This window comes from Lissotriton helveticus, chromosome 5_1 (genome assembly GCF_964261635.1).
Source record: "Lissotriton helveticus chromosome 5_1, aLisHel1.1, whole genome shotgun sequence".
NCBI lineage: Eukaryota > Metazoa > Chordata > Amphibia > Caudata > Salamandridae > Lissotriton > Lissotriton helveticus.
The window spans coordinates 395,659,872-395,665,871 of record NC_136065.1 but is presented as its reverse complement, the minus strand read 5'-3'; positions in this window follow the sequence as shown (position 1 = coordinate 395,665,871).

The following is a 6,000-nucleotide window of genomic DNA, read 5'->3' as shown; positions in this document are numbered from 1 at the left end:
TAGATCCCTGAAATGCTCACTCCCATGCCGGTATATCGCCAGAAACAGTTTGTACCATGCTTCACAACTACCTAGATAAGACAGAGGGCGGGAGAGAAATAGATCATGATTGCGCACTACAGTAGGCAGGAGTCCACAAACCCAACAATCCGTAGCGTTAGTAACATTATGCGTCTGATGCAACATTTCTATGAATACATTTTTAGCATATTTTTGGCGATGTCTTTCTTTGTGGGGCGCTAGGGTAAACAGGAAATGTTCGGGAGGTGCGGCAGTTGTGGGCAAAAACTTTTGTAATGGGTATTTATGTTCTAGGTATACAAACAGACTCATGAACACAGCTACTATAACAGTTATAGTTACAACAAAAGCTATTTTGACCTTCGTGGTCCATGTGGAAAACATTGGCTCATAAAAAGGTATGCGTCTAGGCGCAATAGGAAACTCTTCTTCTAGGATTACACGACCAAAAGGGTACATTGCTAGCTAAAAGTCCAGAAATAGGCCTAGCAGTCCGACCTGCCAGAGGGTTTCTTCGTTCCTGCGTCCGTCAGAGTCTCACAGGCAGACCCGTATCCCTATTCCAAGGTGGAAGCCATATCCGTTTGAACAGAATCTTCTTTCTGAACAGAGCACAATGATTGAAAAGTTCCAGCTCTCAACGAGTTCAGTCCAGTGTCTTGCTCAGCGCTCAGACCGGTAGTCTAGCAAACCCTATCTTATGCAATGAAGTCCTTCCCTATCTCCTGACAATGTGGTCTGAGGCGCCGTGTGTCGGCCTTCTGGGCCGAAGATTGTATCGCTCACGACCCAACACTTCAGGGTCAGAAAAGAGCACACCCGGGGCTTTCCGTACTGGTGACGTTTGGTCGTCTGGGGTACTTGAAACAGAATTCAACGCTACTGCACGCTCACTTGCAACTTCAGTGGAGACCAAGTCATCTGATCTCGCCGATCCTTCCTGTAGCCTCCGCTCAATCTCGCAGGCGTCAGAAAAGGGCACAAATGCATCAGCTCTTTCAGTTTCCTGTGTTAGAATTTCCCCTGGACGTGACCGCTCACCAGGGAGTGGAAGTGGTAGCCGTTTCAGATGCGAAACATGTATCCAATGTTTTCGGCCATCCACTTTAACCGCCGTCCGGGTGGCCAACAAAATCTGCCGTGGCTCAGACCATCTGGGAGCCAAGCTGGTGTCTCGCTCAAACTTTTTGACCAGGACCCACTGGCCGGGCTGTAAACGATGACCGGGGCCCTCTGGCAGTGGCTGCAGTACAGAAGCTACCTGCTGATGAATAGAACGAAGGTCTTTAGTCAAAGCATACAGGTAATCAATCAACATAGGATATTCAATATCTGCAAAAGAGCGAGGTCGAGGTACCCCCCACACGTTAGCAGGTCTCCCAAACAGTATCTCATATGGAGAGAGACCCGAACGTGAGTGCGGGGTGACACGTAAAGACATAAGGGCTAGAGGTAAAGTGTCAGGCCAGTTCAACCCCGTGCTCTCCTTTATTTTTGCCATTTTCAATTTTAGAATGCCATTGTACTTTTCCACGAGCCCTGCTGATTGGGGGTGTCGGGCAGCATGGAACTTTTGTTGTATGTGTAAGCCCTCGCAGATATGCCGCACAAGGGCCCCATGGAAATGTTGCCCGTTGTCCGACCAGATCAAGCGAGGCAATCCGAAGCGAGGCACAAACTCTTTCAGGAGAGCTTTTGCAGTTGCCAATGCTGTGTTCTCCTTAGTAGGGTATGCCTCAACCCATTTGCTAAATGCACAAACTACAACCAGTACATATTTGAGATTATTGACGCGGTCCATATGAATATAATCCATTTGGAGCACTTCAAAAGGCAATGCAGGTGGTGCGAAATTCCCGGCTAAAACAGTTTCTCCTTTTCCTGGATTATGCTGCAAGCAGACCATGCAATATTGGACCAAACGGACAGCCGTCCGTTGGATATTCGGATTATTCCAAACTGGATCTAAGATCCCACAGATACCTTTTGCTCCTATGTGGGCTGGTCCGTGTGCCATTGTTACCACAGCCTGTACTAATGCATTGGGCAGTAGCCATCTTTGCGTTTCAGTCAAGTCGATCCAACAATTATTTTCATCCAATCTCCCTATCTCTTGTTCCCATTTCTCTAGTTCCGCTGAGGTGGCTTCCTTCTGTAGTATTCTCACACTTTCCATAGTATTATCAAATAATCCACAGTCTCCCCCCACCCATCTAGTAGAGGAATGAACGTACATGGGTGACATCAGCGACTGAGCTGTCTGCTTGGCCACCTGGTCTGCAAAAGCATTGCCTTCTCCCACCTCATCCACAATCACTTTGTGAGCACTGCATTTGATAATAGCCACTTTCTTGGGGAGTGTGAGAGCATCCAACAACCTCAAAACCAGCTGCCCATTCTGTATTCTCTGACCGTGTGAAGTAAGGAAACCCCTTTCTTTCCACAGCCGCCCAAAACTATGGGCTACGCCAAAGGCGTATTGGCTGTCCGTGTAAATGTTGACCTCTAGTCCCTCACTCAGCTCACAGGCTCGTAACAAGGCCATAAGTTCAGCGGCTTGGGCTGATCGGTGGGGTAGTCTGAGTGTTTCAACAACTGTTTTCAGAGTCGTGATCGCATATGCAGCTGTCGTTGTGCCATCTGTTAGTTTGAAACAGGAACCATCCACGTATAGCTCTCCCTGGGGTTGATCTAAGGGTGTGTCTGTGAGGTCAATTCTACCCTTGGTCTCTTCCTCTGTGCGATATATGCAATCATGTAAATTAGTGTCCAGTTCACTCGTATGGAGTGGTAACAATGTGGCTGGGTTCAATGTTGCACATCGAGTAATCGTAATATGTGGTGCAAATAAGGTCAGCTCATACCCAGTAAGGCGTGCACTCGTAAGATGCTGAGTTTTTGTTTTATTTAGCAAGGTGTCTACTGCATGCGGCACCATTACAGTCAAATTGGAATTTAAAACGAGTCCTTCTGACTGCCGGATGGCCACTGCTACTGCAGCCGTAGCCCTCAGACAGCTAGGAAGTGCTCTTGCAACATTATCCAATGTTGCTGACAAATAGGCGCACGGTCTTTGCTTACCTCCAAAGGCCTGCGTTAAAACAGATAATGAACAACCGTCGACCTCGTGTACATATAGTACAAAAGGTTTACGATAATCTGGAGTACCCAGAACAGGGGCAGAGCATAAAGCAGTTTTTAGAGAGTCAAAAGAGAGCTGACATTCATCCGTCCAGGGTAGGGGTTCATGCACATCTTTGGTAGTCAAATGCAACAAAGGTTTAGCCAGAAGTGAAAAATTAGGTATCCATTGGCGACAGTAAGATGTGATGCCAAGAAAAGCGCGGACTTCACGCTGCGTGCAAGGTACAGACATGTTAGAAATGGTAGCAATACGTTCAGGTGTTAGTCGTCTACCCTCCTTCGATAAGAGATGACCTAAGTAGGTCACCTCCTTTCGACAATACTGAAATTTAGATAAGGATACCTTGTTCCCCTTGACAGCCAAATGGTGCAACAATTTAACCGTAGCTTTTTTACATCCATCCTCTGTGTCAGATGCAATGAGTAAGTCATCTACATATTGCAAGAGGACATTGCCATCCGGCAATTCTAAGTCATCCAACAGAGCCTTCAGAGCCTGGCTATATATGCTCGGACTTTCAGTGTAGCCTTGAGGAGCGCGACAGAAACGGAAGCTGCGTCCGGATATTGAAAATCCGAAGATCTGTCTGCTATCAGGGTGGATAGGAATGCTGAAGAAAGCATTTTTCAGGTCAATGACCGAAAAGTACTGTGCAGTCGGAGGAATCATGGTGAGAATGGTAGTGATATCGGTCACCACAGGATACTGTGGTACCACAATTTTGTTAACGGCTCGCAAATCAATCACAAAACGATAGGCAGCACCCATCTCCCCTTGGTCATGGTTCCTCTTCAAAATCGGGAGGATCGGGCTATTGCAAATATTGGCGTTTGTTTCTTCTACAACCCCTTTGTCAATCAATTCCTGGATGATGTGCAATAAAGCCCGTTCCCCCGCCGGTGCTATTTTGTACTGTGGGATGCGTGGTAGTTTAGCGCCTTGCTTCAACGTGATGTGAACTGGGGGTATGTCCAGTTCACCCACGTCTGCGTCCCCTATCGCCCAAAGGGAGGTTGGGACGCCATCGAACTCCGGTGGGAGTCGTTCATTTTTCGTAAAACATTGTTTAACAGGTGTTACAGAGGGACGTATAGTTAAATAGACCCCATCCGCAGAACAATGTATAGTAGCATTCAATCTTTTCAGCATATCCAATCCCAACAGATTCTCCCCACAATTCGATGTCAATAAGAAAGGAGTGTCCATAGTGGCTGGACCAATCGTAAAGGGGATAGGTTTAGAGATGGGGCTTACAACGGGGACTCCGGAAAAACCCACCGAAACATTGTTTTGCCCGGACAGAGCTGCCCCTGGAACCAATGATCGAGCAACGGAACTGTTCATTGCTCCTGTGTCAATTAGAAAATTTTCAGATGTCCCCAACACTTCCCCTCTGATGTAGGGTCCCCTCTGATTGACCGGAATTGACACATGGCCCCCCCTCTGTCCCTGGCTATCCTATGCTGGGGCATTTTCATCATCATTCCCTTCGGCATAGTCACCATGGTAGTATTGTCTGCGTTGGGGGTTATCGAAATGATTCCTTTCTGACCTGTCTTGTTGAACGTCTCTGTGCTCGTCTCTATGCATATCACCTCGGTCGGGGCCCCCTCGTCCTCTACCTCGTCCGCGAATCGCTGCGTTCTGGGCGGCCAAGTATGGACACTGAGCCTTCCAGTGTCCCTCCTCTTTACAATAGGAACACTGGTTGATGCCGATCGACGGGGCTCCTCCTGAACCCCTTCCTGTCCCCGCCCCTCTCATCATTGGGCCCCGACTACCTCTACCTCCTCCTTGCCCTCGAACCACTTGCTGTAACAGTACTCGAGTCTTCAGATCCTTAACCTTTTTATCCACCTTATCCTTATTTTCATTTTCTCTATGCTCGTAGTACTGGGCCATGCTGAGGATTACAGACGGGGAAGAGGTAGTCCAGGTACTCTCTGCCGCCTCCAGTCGTGCTGAAATTTCCGGAGCCAGGTTCGTGACGAACCTGTTAACGAACAACCTTGTGCCCCCTTCTGTGGCCAAATCTTGTCCACTAAAATCAATAAAAACCTCTTCGAACCTGGTAAAGAAGTCGGACACACTTTCGTCCTTCTTTTGTCTACAGGCGGACAGTTTATCCCAATCGACTTTTCGGGGTGGGATCAGAGTATGCATAAAAGTTATTATTTTCGCTGGAAGAGAAGTTATTTCCACTCTTGGTTTGTCCCCTGGTTTGCGATCCTGGTCCCAGCCCCTTAACTCCTCCCACGTGCCACCAAATTCAGCATGATTAGAATCGTGCACCTGTCGCCATATATCAACCGGTACTAGTAATCCGAAGAACAATTCAACATCGGCTAAAGTCATTACAGCGGATGCAGCTGCTTCGGTCAATTCTTTGTAGTACGCAGTAGGATTCTTTCGGGGATCTGGCAGCTGAGATTTCAACGCCAGTACTTCACTTCTTTTCCAAGGGGTATAAACCCACTGTTCCTGGAACCGAGCCGCCACCCCTTGTCGTATGATCGCCTGGTTACCATCTCGTTGTTCGGGGATTTCGGGATGATAGATTGGGTGTACTTCTCGCATAGGGTGTTGCGTAGTCCACTGTGGACTTTTCAAGAATAATCTGTCGCGATATTGTACCAAAGTGTCTACATTCTTAAATACTTCTTCCGGTGTTAGGCTAAATTTATGGGCCCAATATCTGATAGTATACAGGATCTGGGGGGCTGTCCCGTCCCTAAAGCTTATTTCCCAAGACCCAATGAGCGAATTGGACATCTCGTATAGCACATGTTGTTGCATGACCGGCTCTAAATCCTTCACAGTACTCCATATGTCAA